The sequence below is a fragment of the Sus scrofa genome, chromosome 1, assembly GCF_054392235.1.
Source record: "Sus scrofa isolate SSC_HxYL_T2T_F1_AM1 chromosome 1, Sscrofa_HxYL_maternal_Yorkshire_Landrace_v2.0, whole genome shotgun sequence".
NCBI lineage: Eukaryota > Metazoa > Chordata > Mammalia > Artiodactyla > Suidae > Sus > Sus scrofa.
Window position 1 is genome coordinate 80,229,504 of NC_139383.1, and position 19,975 is coordinate 80,249,478.

At 39.0% G+C, this 19,975-nt stretch overlaps 1 protein-coding gene across 6 annotated transcripts in view; it reads right to left on the bottom strand.

Annotated features, from left to right (window-relative positions):
• Positions 1-19,975, bottom strand: part of HS3ST5 (heparan sulfate-glucosamine 3-sulfotransferase 5) — a 291,616-nt gene that overhangs the window by 100,517 nt on the left and 171,124 nt on the right. The window lies entirely within an intron of this gene.

The following is a 19,975-nucleotide window of genomic DNA, read 5'->3' on the forward strand; positions in this document are numbered from 1 at the left end:
TTTCAGAATGATTTGATATATTTGATATAAGGACAACTATAAGCATCACCTCTAGAGTAATTTAAACTTGAAATTTCCATTCTAGGTACCACAAAGTTATTTTTCTAGATTTTATAAATTCTTAGTCAGCAAGAGTTTTCAATCTGGGGTATATCATGCCCCCTGAAATTGCATATAAAAAAACTTCATAATACAAAGCATTTTCATTTTTGTCAGCTACTCAAAGGTAGTCTTGAATGAATTAAAGCACTGTTCAAAATCTTGGTGTTCCTGCATCATGCAACATCAAGAAGAGACACACAAAATACAGGTCCAGTTTGCTGGTTAGATTGAACACGTTAGCTAAATGAGAAATGATTCTATTTCTGCCAGGGGGATGCACTGGTCCTTCTGGCCCAGTGTTACTTTTAGATATGAGGATTTGTATTCAGTAGGGAGTAAGGAATGGCTAATTATGTTTTTCTTGGCTGCCATCAAACACCTCTTGTTGAAAACTAGTCTTCAGCTCATTATTGCCTCCAGAACTAATTTAACAACACTTCCAATACACTGAACTGCTTTGGATGCCCTGTGGAATTTGTTACAACCTGTACTCTAATGCATGCACACCTATCTAGATGTCACATAAGCCTTTGTCCACACAACCATAAATGTAAAACACCATCAGGTTCCATCACACTCCAGTCCCACACAGCACAAAAGGACTGTTGTTCAACCGTGTTTGCCTTCTTAAAGTTTTCTAAGACAGGCAAACTCATAAGTGAATGTAGAGACCCAGATGCCCTTTTGACTAAGTACATCGAAATAAGTAATTACTTCATATAAGAGAAATTATACAAGTGCCCTTAACAGAGTAGAGACATGGGGCAAGCTGTTCAAATTAGACCTTAACCTGGAGGACTGGAGGGGGAAGCCCTGTTTAATTTTCATTTAAGAGAGGTTTTGTGAAGAATATGGGGATTGGTTCACAAGCTATTTGAGTATGATGGGAGAAGGCAAGGGGGATTTGTGTTCTATAATGTATAATATATACTTTAAAAAGACCCAGAGAAGGTGGTAATTCCCAACTGTAGGAGATGTACTCAGTAATTAGAATAAAATCCTGACAAAACCAGCACTGTCACATTTGTGGTCATATTTATTTATTCATTATAAGTACAGAGAAAAAAAGGCCCAGAAGATCCCGTCAAGGTGTCTTCTGTGAATTACATTGGAAAACTTGTGTTTTGGACAATTTCAAAACTCAATGTACTTTGCTTGTTCTTGAAAGGGGGAATTCTAGTGTAACTAGGAAGATAAATATCCTTAATATCCTTTCATTTCACATATTTTATGCTTGTTTAAACCATGAATAAAAATCCAGAGAACACCTATTTTATTCCCATAAATTTTAAATGATCCTTTTTCAAGTCATTCAAATGAAGGCGAATTCTGATCAAATCAAACATAGAAAAATGTGAATGAGGAAGTATAGGCCTTATGAACTAGCCATGGTGAGTCAGGATCTGGGGGTTTTGTTGATTTTAGGCAGCATAACTTGACCCACAGACTAGCTATCTGAAACCACATAATAATCTCTTCTACCATGGGGTTTTACTGTATTGGCTTTAAGATCAAATGTCAACATTCTTTGATCTTTGTTGCTCAGATGTTCTCATTGTGGGGAACAGAATTCAGCAGGTGTTTGATTGTTTATCCAGTAAGGGGAAGGTGAGCTGGGATTAAATTGTAATGACACAGCTTTGTTTTAGCCCCACTGAGTCTCACTGAATTTGAAATGATTGTGTTGCTGCAATAGCAATCTTGCTAAGTACAATAGGACACAGAAAAGCTTGGCTTGGAGACTAATGGACTGCAGCTACCATCTGTGGGATTGCAACTAAATGCCTCTAAAAGAAATACTGATAAATGTAACTAGCCATCTTGTTGATTAGCTTTCTGGTGGACAGGATTCCAGTTGTCTAAACGAACCAGCTCTCTCTGGAAGCCAATAAGTAGGCAAATAACCATTTGCTTCGGAATAAGCATTTGCCCAATAAATTCCGATATGGTCAAAGCTCCTTTGAAAGAAGACCCTTATAATCAAATTACATAAAATGTAGAAAATCATATCAACACTTCGCAAACTGTAAATTAAAATAGAAAAACATGAGTTCACATGCCAGCATTTTTAAGGTTGTTCTTTCCCAATACAATGACATTCGGCTCTACTCCTGGACCCTATTCTGTGATTCAGTTAACTGTCAACCAGCAAGTTCACACTTGTGTTCCTTGATTGATTCAAAAGAAAATTTTAGTTTCAATTCTCAATATTAGCACACATTTCCCCCCATTTTTTTTTTTTTTTTAAAGAATCCATTTTTGCCAGCACGCAGTTGTGTTTCAGTCCACTCACATCTGCACAGTGCACACCACTCTCAGGCTTCATTAACTTATAATAAGCACACCTATATTCTTTTTTTTTTTTTAATGATGCTCTTATTTTATTTATTTATTTATTTATTTATTTATTTATTTATTTATTTATTGTGTTTTTGCTATTTCTTTGGGCCGCTCCCGTGGCATATGGAGGTTCCCAGGCTAGGGGTCGAATCGGAGCTGTAGCCCCTGGCCTACGCCAGAGCCACAGCAACTCGGGATCTGAGCCGCTCTGCAACCTACACCACAGCTCACGGCAACGCCGGATCGTTAACCCACTGAGCAAGGGCAGGGACCCCTCATGGTTCCTAGTCGGATTCGCTAACCACTGTGCCACGACGGGAACTCCACACCTACGTTCTTAATTTCTTTACTTTTGACTCCAGAATTTTAAGTTTTTGAGGACACCCACTCTTCACTTAAATCTAGTTAGAGGTGAAATGTAGGTAATTAAGAATAATTCTGTAACCACGTGAACTAAGCAAGAACTGGTTTTTAGAAAGAATGTGAAACCCTTAAACCACTCTACAGAGTTCCCTTTCTCTTCTTCTCAGAATTTCGTCTTGCAGCCCAAGGAAATCCAGAGGCTAAGGGGGATTTTGCTGAGAGCTTGTGAGATGAGAGGGGTTGACACTGGTACAGTCCTCTGCCTCTATACACTTTCTTCCTGGGGCCCAACCATCCAAACACAGGCCCTGGTCGGTACTCCTCTCAGGCAGGAGGGGTGTAGGATCTCTGTCAGCAGTGCGTGGCTTAAGCGGCTGGGTGCTTTGGCCTATGCTCTGGGTTGTCATTCCAAAACTTCTGCCTTAACTTGATTTATTGGATCTCAGTTTTGTTAACTGAATCTTCTGGAAGACCTGGCTAGGAATCGCCACCTTCTTCAGTTTATCCCATATTAGTCCTAGTCTCCAAACCCTCTTGTACCTCTTGACTCTACAAGGAGTGGATGTCTTGCCTCTGACCCCAGCCAACAGTTGGGGCCCTACACATTTGCCTGAATATTCCCAGTTGCTCTATTTAACAAATCCCTCAAAACATCCCTTTATCTCCTGTTGTCTGTGTTAGTGGCAATATGATGACTGCTGTCATTCAGACTTTCTCAGAGTACTTACAGCTGGTATGTATCCTCTTGTGTGGCCTGTGCTGGTAGGGGTGCACCAGGCCCCCGCCCCCACCCCCAGCACAGTAGTCTGCCCTACTTCATGACAGATAACTGAGTAATGTTCAACAATCCCCCATTAGGTACAATAGGTTGGACTATTTACAAAACTCTACTGGAATTCTGCTATACTTCCTAATTTTCCAAATGTCTTGTTCTGTCTTCATTGAGATGCTCTTCCTTCCCAACCATTGAAAAACTTGGCCCCTCTTAACGGCAGGACTTGCCTAATGTCCATTTTCATATTTATATTCTCAACTGAGCAGAGCCCCACTGTACCACATAACACTGATGGAGAGATCAGCTTTGGTCCTGAACAACCACACTCTGTGTTATCCCACTCTAGGTAACTCCTGTGTGCTCAGAAGTGGCCATATGGTAAGACTACGAGGCTAGTACAAAAATGTAAGCAAGCTTCATCTCTGTTTCTTCTACTTCAAGTTCCTGGGGCCCTCTGTTTGCCTTCCATTTTCTTCTTATTTGAAATCAGCCACAATCAGTTTACTAATAGCTACCACCTCATACTCACAATTTGGTGGTCTGGGCAAGATCAGGCCCGTTTTGCAGATGAAAAAGCTAAGACTCTGAAAGGTCAAGATTATTTTGCCTTTGGCTCTTTGCAGTTCAGGTCCCTTCAAGTGGGTGACAGCGAGCAGGAGGAATTACTTAGAGACCCAAGGGGGCTGAGTGCACACAGGGTGACCAGGGGCTTCAGTGAGGAACACAGAAGGTCACAGGGAGTTTTAGTTTCTGGGTCAGACAAGTAGGCAGAAGCAGAAACAAATTCAGCTGCTGGTGACTGGTTCTTGGACTTCAGTCTATTAATAAATGGGGGTGGGTGGGGAGCAGAGATGGAAGAGTCTGCGTGTGGAAGGTTATGTCTGGAATGGTTCATCTCTTGGCCAGCTCTGACCTTTTGCTGGGAGACTAGAGACATCTGTGATCTCTTATTGCTTCCTGCCTCAGGGGAGAAGCAGGGAGGGGCAGCTTGCTTATTTTCTGATCCTGCTCTTCCCGGTTTCAGGACAAATCATCCAACAGCAACTATTTATAACTAAAAGGTAAACGGAAAGAAGAGCAAAAGGCTAAAACTTGGATTGGACATATTAAAGTGATATTAATTGTCAATGGGATTTGCTTGCTAGATTTGATGAAAGATCTTATGTGGCTCAGAGGACCCTACAAGGTCAGATCATCCCACCCCTTTACTTGGCCTCTCTGATTTAGCAGCTTGCTAGTCAATCTATATTCCCCTAATCCTATTCATCTGGCTCCTTGGCCTCCCTGCCTGGGGGAATGTAGGGATAGGGAGGCACAAAAGTTTGCGAGTTCCTGCCTCCTGCCTTTGCTGGTCAGGCTTCCTTTTCCTGAGATGCACAGTACTGGGTTGTGGGCAGGGTTTGCTCCCTGTGGCTTCTGTCAAACTTCCAGTCACATGAAAAGTCTTTGGGGTGGTGTGGGGAGGGATGGATTGGGAGGCTGGGATTGGTATTACACACTACTATATACAAAATTGATGGGTAACAAGGACCTACTATATAGCTTGGGGAAATCTAGTATACTCTGTGATGGCCTTTCTGGGGAAAGAATCTGAGACAGAATGGATATAGGAGTTCCTCATGGCTCAGTGGTAACAAACCTGACTAGTATCCATGAGGACAAAAGTTCAATCCCTGGCCTTGCTCAGTGGGTTAAGGATCTGACGTTGCTGTGAGCTGTGGTGTAGGTTGCAGATGAGGCCTGGATCCTGTATTCCTGTGGCTGTGGTGTTAGGCCAGCAGCTGCAGCTCAGACTCGACCCCTAGTGCCTGGGAATTTCCATATGCTGTGGGTGCAGCCCTAAAAAGACCAAAAAAAAAAAAGGATATATATGTATATGTATGGCTGATTCCCTTTGTTGTACATCTGAAACTAACACAACATTGTAAAAGTCACTTTTACTCCAATAACATTTATAAAAAAGGAAATGCAATAAAAAAAGTCAACTTTTTCCCTGGCTACCTTGCTTGAGAACACCACTCCTCTCCTCCCATCTCCTTGGCGCTCCCTTTCTACTTGACTTTGCCTTCTCTTCCCCCCATCCTGGTTCTGTATTTGTTTACTGTCTACTTTCTTCATCCCCAACGCCCACCTCGCATGTCTGCCCCAGGAGGGCAGCCAGCCGTCTGGTTTGTACACCACCTTTGACCCAGCACAAAGAAGAAACCTTTGGGTGCTCAACAAGTATATGTCGAACAAAGTTATGCAGATTACTTTGTGGAATAATATCACAAATGTGTTTGACTCTGCTGATTACAGATCTTATTTGATTATGATACTAAATTTTGATAATGACCACTTTATCCTCTCGCTCCCTCTTTTTTTTTTTGTCTTTTTTTTTTTTTTTGTCTTTTTATGGCTACACCTGCAGCACATGAACATTGCTGGGCTAGTGGTCAAATCGGAGCTGCAGCTGCCGGTCTACACCACAGGCTCAGCAACATGGGACCCGAGTCTCATCTGAGAACAGATCCTTAACCCACTGAGCAAGGCCAGGGATCGAACCCAAGTCCTTGTGGAAACTAGTTGGGTTCGTTACCGTGGCGCCACCACAGGAACTCTGACTACTTTATCTCTTGACTGAATAAAATATCTTCTTCATTTTCTCTGCCAAATTTAAGTGGCCTGCAGAGATAAAAAATAGGCCATAAATACATATAAAGAGTAAAGAAAAGAAAAGAATAGGGTAGTGAAGTAAATCCTGTGATAAACCTAGAAGACAACTATATTAGTCTTCTGTTAATCAAGCAAAAGGAGTCTATTCAAAACCTGGAAAGAAAGCAAAGAGCCACATAACAAAACAAAACAAAACAAAACAAGCACACCACTCATCCTTTAGTTCCATTATGTCATTGTGGAAAAAATCTGGGTTTGAAGTTGGATCTTGTTACTTATTAGTTGTGTACACAGGCAACTTTCTTTCTCGGGTTCTGACTTTCCCTTTCTGTAAAATGGATGTAATTACAGTGTCGACCTCAAGGCTCTGCTGGAGATAAAATGAGAAAGGCTCACTCCCTAGAGGTGTGGCCCTCACTGGGTAGGTGGAGGACAAGGGTGTGGGGTGCCCTGCAGGGCTCTGCCACAGGCCACGTTATTGTCATCTGGTCCCAGAACAGCCAGCTCTTTAGCTCTGCCCTCAAAGCAACAAAGCGCAGTGAAAGCCCCCATTATCCCATCCGCTTAAGTGACCTTCCATAGTTTTAAAGGGAAAATTCCCTAAACATGATCCTTTTCAAATCTCTTTTGAACCTGAATCTCACGCAGTAACCTGGGCTTGGGCTTGGTGTGAAATATGAGGATAGACACACCCTGCATTTACAGATGAGCTGGAAGCAGTGCTTTCACACAGTGTTCCTATAACCTCCTAAATGAATTTGCTCTGCTTGTCCCATGCTGTGCCAACGGAAACCGCCCGTGGAAACCAAAGAGCTAGTCTGGGTGGACGATGCTGTAAATAACATCCACCAGGAAAAAAAAAAAAAATCCTGAGGAAAATTAATTTTCCACAGCGGAACAGAGCAGGGAAAACAGAACTTGCTTCTCCTGCTTATGATTTATAACAGGTCCCCTCTTAACTCACAATAATGAATCACTGACTTTTCCTCCAAGGAGTTCATTCTGTCTCTGAGTTGGACTCTGTATATACGGAAATCCAAGGACAGGAACCTTCCTTCCAGTTGGGATTCCTCCACGCTGTGCTTCCACATCCTGTCCTCTCCAACAGCCACAAAAAAAATCTCCCAAAGGAATTTCTCCAAAGGGACCCTTCTCCCTCACTCCCTTCCCGATTTGTCAGAATTCTCAGCCGAGTTTCATCAAGAGTCAAGTTTCCAACAATTGGATTAAGACATAAAATTCATATTCTTCTAAAGATTTTTCTGATTCAAAGGTATATGTCCAACCACTGATGAAAACCCATAAGAAAATGTGATCAAAGTATGGTGTGTTTTGTAATTGTATTTAAGTTTTAAAACATGTATTTAACAAATCTTAGAGTAACTATCTTACTGCTATAGTTATGTAACATGTTATTTAGGAATCATATTTATTCCAAATTCCAGAAAGCTTAGTTCTGTTTCCATTTAATAATTGTACCTCGACTTGCTCAAAGCCAGCCTTTTCTTAGCAGTGTTTCCACAGATCTTCCACTGCCAAATCTAGAGGTACACGTCTCAATGTCCAGATACCTTGGCAGAATCTGCCCCCAATGATCATTTGTTCTCTTCTTCTAAAAACATTTTATCGCATTGGCCATGACAACCACACTCTTCACATTTTCCTACCACCTCTGCTCCTTCTTAGGGTCCTTTGAAGTGGCTCTTCTTCCACCTATAACTTCAATCTGGCTTTTCCTCAGGGCTCTACTCTAGGCTTCTGTCTTCTCACTCTAAACTCTGCTTCAGCAGCCTGACCCAGGTCCACGGCTGCTGCAATCGCCATGCCATGCCGTTTGCATCTTCATCTAAGATTTCTCTCCTGAACGCAAAGCTGTTTATTCAGTGCTCACTGGTCTTCTGCACTTAGATGACACAGGCATGGCACATTGAACATGCACCAGTGGAATGCATCCGGGTTTCCTTCACCTTTGCTTTCTTCTGTTTTCTTTCCTTCCCTAGTGTGGACAATGGGATGGACTACCATGACAGTCCATTCCATTAACCACATTAGGACTAAAGGGTGCCATTCTCAACTTCTTCTTCTTCTTCTTTTTTTTTTCTTTCTTTTGCCATTTGTTGGGCCACTCCTGCGGCATATGGAGGTTCCCAGGCTAGGGGTCTAATCAGAGCTGTTGACACCAGCCTACGCCAGAGCCACAGCAACGCGGGATCCGAGCCACGTCTGCGACCTACACCACAGCTCACGGCAACGCCGGATCCTTAACCCACTGAGCAAGGGCAGGGATCGAACCTGCAACCTCATGGTTCCTAGTCGGATTCGTTAACCACTGCACCACAATGGGAACTCCCATTCTCAACTTCTAAGTGAGATATTTCTAACCATCCTCTTCTCCCTGTTTTCACTGCTGAGATGTGAATCTGGATCACTGTTACCCTCTACCCTTTTTAATGTCCCAGTCCCTGACTGGTCTTCTTGCGTCCTGTCTTGTTCTAACCCAATCCCTTCCTCACCGTGTACCAACCATGGTCTAATATACAAATCTGATCAAGATCCTCAAATTTAAAACCATTCAGTGGTTTCTCATTACCCCCAGGATAAAGTTCAAAGTCCACTCTATGAGGCTTATAGTTTGCATTCCCCAACTCGGCCTTTTTAGCCTTACCTCTTTCTTCTTGAAACTTTTATTCTATTTTATTTTATCTTTTTGTCTTTTTAGGGCCATACCTAAAAAGAGTATGGAAGTTCTCAAGCTAGGGGTCGAACTGGAGCTGCAGCTGCCGGCCTGCACCACAGCCACAGCAATGAGGGCTCTGAGCCGTGTCTGCGACCTACAGCATAGCTCATGGCAACGCCAGATCCTTAACCCACTGAGCAAGGGCAGGGATCGAACCCGCATCCTCATGGATACTAGTTAGGTTTGTTAACCACTGAGCCACAATGGGAACTCCACATTTCATTTTCTTTTCCCCATACCTAGCTTGCTAAGCTTCAGTCTCCCTGAAAATCTTCCAGCCCATTCATGCCATTTCCTCTGCCTGGTATGCTTGAGTTCTTGTATACTCTTTACTGCTCCCTCACTGAGTTAACTCCTATGCATCTATCAGTTGTTAGCTGAGCTGTCACTTCCTCCAGGAAGTTTTCCTGCAGTGAAGGGCCACTTCTGTGCAATCCATGGTGTCCAGACCTCCTCTTCATATCTAGCCTCACCACACATTAGCTGTGTGAGGACTTGCAAGCCACATCAGCTCTCCATGTCTAGGGCAGGCAGTATCTGGACTGCTTTTGCCAGGGGGAACTACAAGTGTTTTACGTGGTGCACAGCACATAGAAGGTATTGGGTACATATCTGTGGAAGAATTAATGAAAAGAAGAACAAAATCTATCTGTCAGGTTCTGATTGATAGCATATCTGTCTATCCACAGAGTATGAGCAAAGGAATCTTTATGATTTTTAGACAGAGGTTAGGAGAATCCCCTTTTTTTTAAATTAAAAAGACAACAATAACACCACCCAACATTTACTGGGTATCACATGCAGGGACTGTGTGAAGTGCTTCACATGTGCTGTGTCATTTGTTCTTATAGTGATCCATGAGGCAAGGCCTATTATTGCTCTACATTACAGATGAAGAAAATAAGCCTACAGGAGATCAATGAGTTGGCCAAAGTCAGTTGGCAGAACTAGGATTCTATGCAATTCTCAAAGCCCGCTCCCCACTCCATAAAAACCCATTCAACAAAATGGATGAAGGTATCCAACAAAAATGTACTAAATCCTTGTTTTGTGTAAAATACCAAAAGAGACATATACATACAATCCCTGATTTACTCCAGTGAAAATAACCAGGAACGCTGAAGGGAGGGACTGTTTTTCATTTGGCTAGTTATTCCCATTGGCCTGGCCAAAAATGTTCTGTTACACGAAAGACTATGATCAGGCAAACCAGAAAACTTTCCAGATCTTCTGCATCAGTTACTGTAATTTCACTATTTAGCATAAGATGCGAATGCTCAGGTTCATTAACAGTCAAATCCAGATGCAAATGCAAATAGAGAAATATAATGGAAAACCAAATAGCAGACTCCCATTATCTGCCTTTTGTTAAAGTCTCTGCCAATGCTCTCCACTGTAAACAAGTTCTGAATTACAGAATTCTTGGCCTGAAAGAAACTTAGAAATTATTCACTCCAATTCTCCCCAATTATTTTTAAGCTTGGGTCTGAAGGAAAATAACTAGTAAGTTTAAGACATTACCAGGACTCTGGAGATTAGACCTATACCTATCCTGAGATGTAGCTCTTCTACTCCTAGGAATATTCCCAACAGAAATTTCATTTTTCACCAAGTGTATATATATACATATTTATAATGCTCAGATAAATATTTTTTTTTGCAAAACTGCAATCAATCTAGTGATCAATGCAGACTTTGTAATTCAAATATAGTATATTTAAATGAAGAAATATATCACATGGCAATGACAATTAAGTATAATTACATACAAGCAAGCAGATGAACCTTGAAAACATTATGCTGAACAAAAGATTTCATAGCTCTATCATGATTTTATTTTCACATAAATTTAAAAAAAATAGCCTAATGTAATTTAATTTTTAATTTAATTTTTTAATTTTTTGTCTTTTTTAGTGCTGCACCCATGGCATATGGAGGTTCCCAGGCTAGGGGTTGAATGGAACTGTAGCCACTGGCTTATGCCACAGCCAGCAACACCAGATCCGAGCCTTGTCTTCGACCTACACCACAGCTCACGGCAATGCCGGATCCTTAACCCACTGTGTGAGGCCAGGGATTGAACCTGTATCCTCATGGATACTAGTCAGATTCGTTTCTGCCGAGCCACAATGGGAACTCCCTAACCTCCCTAAGATGTCATAAGTCAGAAGAATGGTTATTGGAGTGGGGGTAGTGGATGAGAGCTGGAAGGAAGAGGGGTGTTTGTTGGAATGCTGGTGATTTTTGTCTGTTGATTTGAGTGCTGGTTACACAGATCCACTCACTTTGTGATGAGGCGTTAACCCATATACTTATTGTGTGTGCATTTCCCCTGTAGGAATGCCATACTTCAATACAAGTCCATCCCCCGAAGAAGGAAACTTTAGCACTCCCATTGTCAGACCTCACATGCTCAAGAAATCCTCTAGCACAACCGGAAAAATTTATGGAATGGTGTGAATCTTAATTCTGCTAAAACTAACATTTGCTTCAGTCATATCAACAAAAATAAATACTCCAATATTGCAAACGTTTGCTAGAGAAACAAATGTGTTTGATGAAAAAACAAAAACCACTATTTTCTTTGGCAAGCATCTGTGAGATTGGAGGTAGCAAGTATAAAGCTTCAAGAGTGTTACTGAATTTGTTTACATGCTCAGTTTCCTTAAGATTCAAAATTTTGTAGAGTTGTCTTTCTTAAAAACCATAGGGATAAAAATAATGGAAACAGAAATAAAAGAACTGAATTTCTACAATGTTGCTATGGCTATGTCCAACTCTATATGGTTGTACAATGCCTGGCCTGTAACAGGCATAGAAAAAATATTTGCTATGTGAATAAAAATAGAGTACACTCAGCACTCTTTAGAATACATTTAATCAATCTTTGTCACATAGAGGTAGAATGAGTATTTTTTAATACCTGGTAAATAGTAAGTTATCTGTACTTAACTATTTCAGCAGACAATAAGAGAGAACAATGACTAGAAAAGGAAATCTCCATTAAAGTACCAATTAATATAATTGACAAAGTATTTGTAAATAATAGAACATCACTAAATGATTTATGAAGCAACAAATCATTTAGGATAAAGATGATTTTTATTAAAGAAAATATTTAAAGTTGTTGAGACCCTAGAAAAATGAATGAAAAAGTCCCCCCATTACATTTAGAGAAAAAACTGAGACAGAAATATAACTCTCCTTAGAAGTAATTATATATTAAATTGGTGTCAGGAAAACCTTAGAAAATATTAGCTTTCAGGGAAAAACACAATTTATATTTTCTACTTTTAAGTAATATATTCTTACTATGACTCTAAAATCTGTCTAAACCACTATTAACATTTAAAAAGAAAGTTCTCTACTTCTTACTAAACAGAAATAAATAATACCTGACAACAGCATTAGGGAACATAAACATAAAATTACCTGTTATTAAAAACTGAGCACATTTTTCTCAAAGAAATATATTACTCAGCTGTAAAATAGTATGTTTGCCATTCACACTAATGTTTCAACATTATGGTTCAATCTTCTAAAAAGCTGACATGGAAAATAATGGTGTAATAAACTAATTCATCATAATGTGCAAAAGAAACCACTGGAATAAATTGTAATAACCTTTCAAAAACTAGCAGCTTTTAAAAGTATTAATTTCTACTCCAGATAATTGAAAAGGACACCTGGGTGGGAAGGCAATATTTTTTATGGGATTGCTCTGTCAGGAGCTCAGATTGTCTCTGGACTCAGCAATGATCATTTAGCACTAAATGACAGTGAATCTTGCAAATAGGTCTTCCTAGATGGTGTTTGCCATAAATTACCAAACTCAACTCCCCTCAAGGTCAGCCATATGGGAGGGTAGGTATCAAACAGCCTTTGCCGAGACTTACAGTGGTCCTCGGGTTTCTCATAAATGGACAAGAGTTGTGTTGGCTGCCATAAAATCAACTTAATGGGCTGACAACATAAATTACTGTCAAACTTTGACAACACTCATCCCTAGAAAACAGCTGAAGAATGCTTTTATATCAAAGCTGGGGAAAATGGATAACAATATGTTTGCTCTATACGAGATCATAAATATTCTTAACAATGCTAAGTGGGGAATGAATTAATATTAGAAGCCACAATATGTTTTACTTGATGCACTAAAAACAGCATCTAAGTAATATTAAGATGACACTTGCTTTTTGAAGTAACTGATTATATATGTGTGTGTGTGTATATATATATATATATATTTCACAGTAATGCAATAGAGAATGTGTGTGTGTGTGTGTGTGTGTGTGTGTGTTTTAGGGAAGAAGGTAGAATTTGCCTGGCACTGGATATTTTTACTAAACCTAAACAACTAAAAAAAATATTGATTTCTTTCTAATCTTATTTTATCTATCTAGTCCACTGCACCCATAGGAAAGATAGATTCTTGTACTCTCGCACCATCTTGGATAAATCGCTTGAATTCATTCACTTTCTCTATGGCTTGGTTTTCCATCTGTAAAGTTAAATGATTATTGTACAAAGACATTTTGAAGACAATGGTATTAATCCTTGGGGGAATACAGCAAATAAACCCCAAGTTACTGGAGAATCAAATCAATAATTGGTGAAAATAATGTTCTCCAGACATTCAATTCACTGTTTTAGGAGACAGTTTGGTAGAAACACAACAGCTAAACTGATAAACTGGAATTCTGGAGGTACATTAAACATCATCATTTTGCTTTACACATCTTTACACATCTAATTTTGCTGCCATTCTGTAACTGCATTATTATTACTACTACAATATACAGTTAGAACTAGTCTCTCAGGCATTTTTACAATAGTATTTATTATGTCTGCGCTAAAAGAAATGCTACATTGAGTAAAAGCAAGATCCTCCCTGAATCCAATGACATCTCAGACCATGAGTATTGTACATAACATCCAATGAACTCTATAGAGTTTATAATCTATAGAAGTTCCCAGGCAGAATTTACAGTTAATATATTTGGTCCATTCTCTCAATATCTAGTCATCGCCTTCTCTGTGTCTTTTTCTTTGCCCTATCTCTTGCATTTATTTCTTTCCATTGTCACTCTGTCCAGAACCTCATCACCTTAGACCTGAATTATTGCAGTAGTTTCTTTGCTCCTGCTCTCTTTCCACCCAATCCATTCTCCCTAGTCCTGCCAAATTAATCTTTTTTAAAGCACTATTTTAATCATGTCACTCCTCTGCTCAAAATATTTCAATGACTCCCCATTACCTGGAGGCCAAAGGCCAGAGTCTTTAGCTAGAATTGAAGCCTTTGGCTATCTGGCTTCACCTCCTTTTCCAGTCTTGTCTTTCCCTGTTCCCCTATACAAGCCTTCAGAATAATAAATGTATTTGCTGCCTGGGTACCTCTACCATAAGCACCTGCTTGGTCAGTGCCATCCATCCTCTTTGTCTAGCCAGTTGTCTTCCTTCAGAGAAGCTTTCTTCTACACTTCAACCTACAGTCAGCACCTCTAGCCATGAAACTGAAGCATTCATTTCCATTTTTGGAAAATCACTTTAACATGATTTATTTCACTGTTGCCATATTACTTAACTTCAGTCTTTGTTGCTTAATGGTTACCATGTCTTTTCTCCCTAATTAATTTGTAAAGCTCTTTGAGGACAAGGGTGTTTGAGTTCTTAGTATCTACCAATCTCTCTAGCACAAAGTTATAAAAATAGGGGGCAATCAATGGACACTTGTTTAATGGATGAATGCACAACACAGCTCTAGGCTTCTTGTAAGCTTAGGATGAAAGCTATTCAGTCATGTTTATAACTTGCAGTATGCCAGCAGAGCAATTTATGTAAATGAGGCAGTTTTTCTGAGTTAAATACATGTTTCAATTCTCAAGTCTTAGTGAAATTCTGGATTATAAAATATAGCTGAATACATGAGACAGTCAATGTTAAATCTGACTTTAACGTAAAAATGAGCACTTTTAGAATAAATACAGCCTAGTGCATATTCAGTGAATTAGTACTAATTCTCTGCAAGTTTCTTACTAACAGAAAGCTTAGTAATTTCTAAATAAAACTAAAATAATTCTAAGAAAAAATTCAGAGGAAAAATATAACTATACAGCAATCTTCAACCTAAAATATATATCAGGCATATATTTTAGCTTATAATAAGCTGTAAAAAGAACGTTGGTTTTGGAGCTCGGCAAGACCTGAGTTGGCAACTCAGTTCTGCTATTTATAAGGTGTGTTATCTTGAATCAGTAACTCAATGCCTCAAGCCTTAAAATTCCCATAAGGCAAATGGAAATATTAATGTCCAATTCACTTGAAATAAAAGGAATCAAAATTGGAAAGGAAGAAATAAAACTGTCACTGTTTGCAGATGATATAACACTATATATAGAAAATCCTAATGATGCCACCAAAAAACTACTAGGACTAATAAACAAATTCAGTAAAGTGACAGGATACAAACTTAATATACAGAAATCCATTGTGTTTATACACTCTAAAAATTAACTATCAGAAAAAGAAATTACGAAAACAATCCAATTTACAACTGCATCAAAAAGCATAAAATACCTAGGAATAAATCTAACCAGAGGAAAAAGACCATACTCTGAAAACTATAAGACATTGATGAAAGTAGGTGAAATGGCACAAACAAATAGAAAGATATACCATGCTCATGGATTGGAGGAATCAACACTGTTAAAATGGCCATACTCCCCAAGGCAGTTTATAGATTTGATGTGATCCCTATCAAAGTACTAAAGGCGTTTTTCACTGAACTGAACAGGTAATCCTAACATTTATATGAAAACACGAAAGATTCTAAATAATCAAAGCAATCTTGAGAAAGAAGAACAAAGTTGGAGGTATCACAATCCCTAATTTCAAACTATATTACCAAGCTATAGTAATCAAAGCACAGTGGTTCTGGCACAAAACATAGGCATAGATCAATGTAACAGGAGAGAGCGCCCAGCAATGAATCCACACTTACATGGTAAAGTGATCTGTGACAAAGGAGGTGAGAATAAACGATGGGGAAAAGACTCGGCAATAAATGGTGTTGGGGAGACTGGACAGCTGCAAAAGAATCAGACTGGACAACTTTTTCATGCCATATACAAAAATACACTCAAAATAGATTGAAAATTTAAATGTAAGACCTGAAACCATAAAATTCCTAAAAGAAATTTATTTGACATTGGTCTTAGAAATAATTTTTGGGATCTGCCTCTTCAGGCAAGGGCAACCAAAGCAAAAATAAACAAATGGGGCTACACCAAACTAAAAACCATTCACATAATGAAGGAAATTAACAACAAAATGAAAAGGTAGCCTACTGAATGGGAGAAGATATTTGCAAATGATATATCTGATAAGGGGTTAATATCCAGGATATAAAAAGAACTCATACAAAGCAACACTGAATAAAAACAACAACACTATTAAAAAATGAGCAGAGGACCTGAATCACATTTATGCAAAGAAGACATACAGATGGTCAAAAGACACATGAAAAGATGCTCAGTATCATTAATCATCAGGCAAATGCAAATTAAAGCCACTGAGATATTGGCTATTACCAAAAAGACAACAAATAGTAAGTGTTGGTGAAGATGTGGAGAAAAAGGAAAACTTGTGCACTGGTGGTGGGGATGAAAATTAGGGCAGCCACGATGGAAAACAGTATGGAGATTTCTAAAAAAATTAAAAACAGAATTGCCATATGATCCAGAAATTTCACTTCTGGATATTTACCTGAAGAAAGCAAAAACATAATTTAAAAAGATAAATATATACCAATATTCACTGTAGCATTATTTACAGTAGCCAAATATGGAAGCAACTTAAGTGTCCATTGATAGTTGAATGGATAAAGAAGATGTGCACACACACACACACACACACACACACAGGAATATTATTCAGCAATAAAAATGGAACCTTGCCATTTGTAATAATATGATAGATCTAGAGGGACAGGCTAACTGAAATAAGACAGAAAAAGAATTACCATAAGATCTCATTTATGCGTAAAATCTAAAAACCAAAACAACCACAACAAAACGGAATGAAAACAGATTCTTAGATACACAGAAAAAATGAGATTGCCAGAGTGGAAGGGCATGGAGATGGGAAAAATAGGTGAAGAGGACAAAGAAATACAAATGTCCAGTTATAAAATAAAATAAATAAGCTATGGAGATGTAATGTACAGCATAAGGTATTAATATAGTCAATAATCTTATAATAAGTTAATATGGGGACAGATGATTACTAGACTTATTGTGGTAGTCATTTCATAATATATGCACATGTCAAATCACTACGTAGTAATCCAGAAATTAACATAACATTGTACATGAACTATATTTCAATAAAAAATCTTCAAATGAATACCCACTTAATTTGAAAAACCTGAGATGACTGAACCCCTTTTGAGCTAGTTGTTAGGATAATGAATTTAAAGCCCCTAGGGCACCTAGTCCATTCTTGGAACATTAATAAATGGCAGATATTTTTATTGTTTTGTTTTCAGAATTTTTCTTTTTCACCCATTACTTCCACTCTATCTATTATGGAGGTAACTGGCTCCCCTAATAGTTGAAGAGCATGAGTACAGGTGTCCAAAAGATTTGGGCTTGAATTGTGGTGCTACCATTTACTTGTTTATTACCCTTTCTGAACCCCAACTCTGAGGATATCTGGGGACAAAATCTCCTTGCAGGGACATCCTGAAGACTGAAAATGATATATTTTAAAGCGTCTAGCATAGAACAGGCTCTCCAGGAATGGCAGAAAATATAATGCATATGAGAGGAGTACCATCCTACCATATGTAGAGAAGCCCATATTCATGAATATTTTTTAAGTAATAGAGGTAGGAACATTTTTCTCTACTGTATTTCAGTACACTTCAGGAAAACATAACTTGGTATTATAAAATTTTTCTTACAAATAATATTCTTTGGTGGCATAGTTTTACAAAATACTTTTAAAACTTAGGATAAGACACTAAAAATGTTCCCCAAATTAGCCATTTGTTATTGGATTATTGTAATCCTTATCCTTGCAACCCATTCTACCATAAAGACACTCAATAATTAACAATAATGCTAACCTGCAAATAAAAAGTTAAATGTGCTATTGTCATTGGCCTATATTTTTATTTATTTATTTATTTATTTTGTCTTTTTGCTATTTCTCGGGCCGCTCTCGTGGCATATGGAGGCTCTCAGGCTAGGGGGCGAATTGGAGCTGTAGCCACCGGCCTACACCAGAGCCACAGCTACGCAGGATCCGAGCCGCGTCTGCAACCTACACCACAGCTCATGGCAACGCCGGATCGTTAACCCACTGAACAAGGGCAGGGACTGAACCCGCAACCTCATGGTTCCTAGTGGGATTCATTAACTACTGTGCCACGACGGGAACTCCTGGCCTATTTTTAGAAATATTTGTTGAAATTTGCCAGATGAAATTGAACAACTGATGATAGCTTTTCCATGTCAGCAGTAATCTTGGAACTAGAGGCCTCCTCTAGGCAGGCTTTCACAAAAGACACTTATTAAAGTGGTTTCTTAATTTTTCTTTGATTTTTTGTATACTATTCAAAGTATCAGCTAGATTTTTTATCCTCATTCAGGTTAAAGTACAATTAAAAATAGGCTGGTAGGTAGTTTCTGAAACTTATCATGTAAATAAAAAAAAAAAGAAAAATTGTGGGCAACTTCCTTTAATCTAAATAAATGCATTAGGTTATATGCTGAGATTAATGACTTATTATCTAAACTCAGTAGGAATGCAATTAAACGCACAGAAATGGAAAGCCCCTCACAGTTTTAAAAAACCGAGCTGTTTTTACTATCATAATAACTGAAGCGTATGCTCAATAACTCATCAAGTACATTTACTTCCCTTCGACATCTACAAGGTCAAAACTAGACATGAGGAACAGCTTGAAGGGTCATTAATTCCTCTGAAAAACTTTTGAGGAAATTGTTTCAAGCAGCAGACTGGATCCCACTGAGGACTATAGGATGTTTCAGGTAGTTTGGGTGCTAGACACATATTTTTTTTTTCTTTTCTTTTTAGGGCCGCACCTGCAGCATATGGATGTTCCCAGGCTAGGGGTCGAATCTGAGCTACAGCTGCTGGCCTACCCCATAGCACAGCAATGCCATATCTGAGCCATATTTACCACCTACACCAAGTTCACGGCAATGCCAGATCCTTAACCCACTGAGTGAGGCCAGGGATTGAACCTGTGTCCTCATGGATACTAGCCAGGTTCTTAACCCACTGTGCCATAGTGGGAACTCCTGGATGCATACTTTTTGAACTGTGTATTTAAGGACAATATTACTCTTAATCCTCCAACTAAGAAGCTTGCCATACAACGGTTCCTTATACAAGGCCTATGGTTCCATATGTAACAGTCCTGATTTCCAATGTTTTGCCCTATGTCTAATCCTTGGTTTGGTGATTATGGCCATTATACCTACATTTAAGGACATGATATAACATATTATAAGGGTAACTGCCACTTGGTAACTGTTAACTGAACAGTACCGGGTCAGTATTGGTACTAGAGCCATCTTTTCCAGATCTGCTCCCAGAGCCCCTGTATAGGCATGGCGTTTCTTGGTGTCTTTGCTTCCTTTCAATGCTGCCACCTTCCTCCCGTCGCCTCCTAGGAATTTCAAACCATTTGGGGATTTCTTCCCTCTTTCAATGTTTACACTTATCAGACTCATAACTATAATATATGTTTATAATGTCAATGATGATTTCACAGCCCATCTTACAAATAAAATATTTTGATCCTCATAACAATGTCATGTGAGATGAAGAAACCGAGACAAGAAGAGGTTCTATGATGTGCCTGAGTCACCGGCAGTTAGTGTCAAAATGTAGTCCCTGCTTCACAACTCTGAACTGAGCCCTCAGGTCAGCCCGTTGCTTTTTCCTCATCTCCTTGGGTCATTAGACTGGGT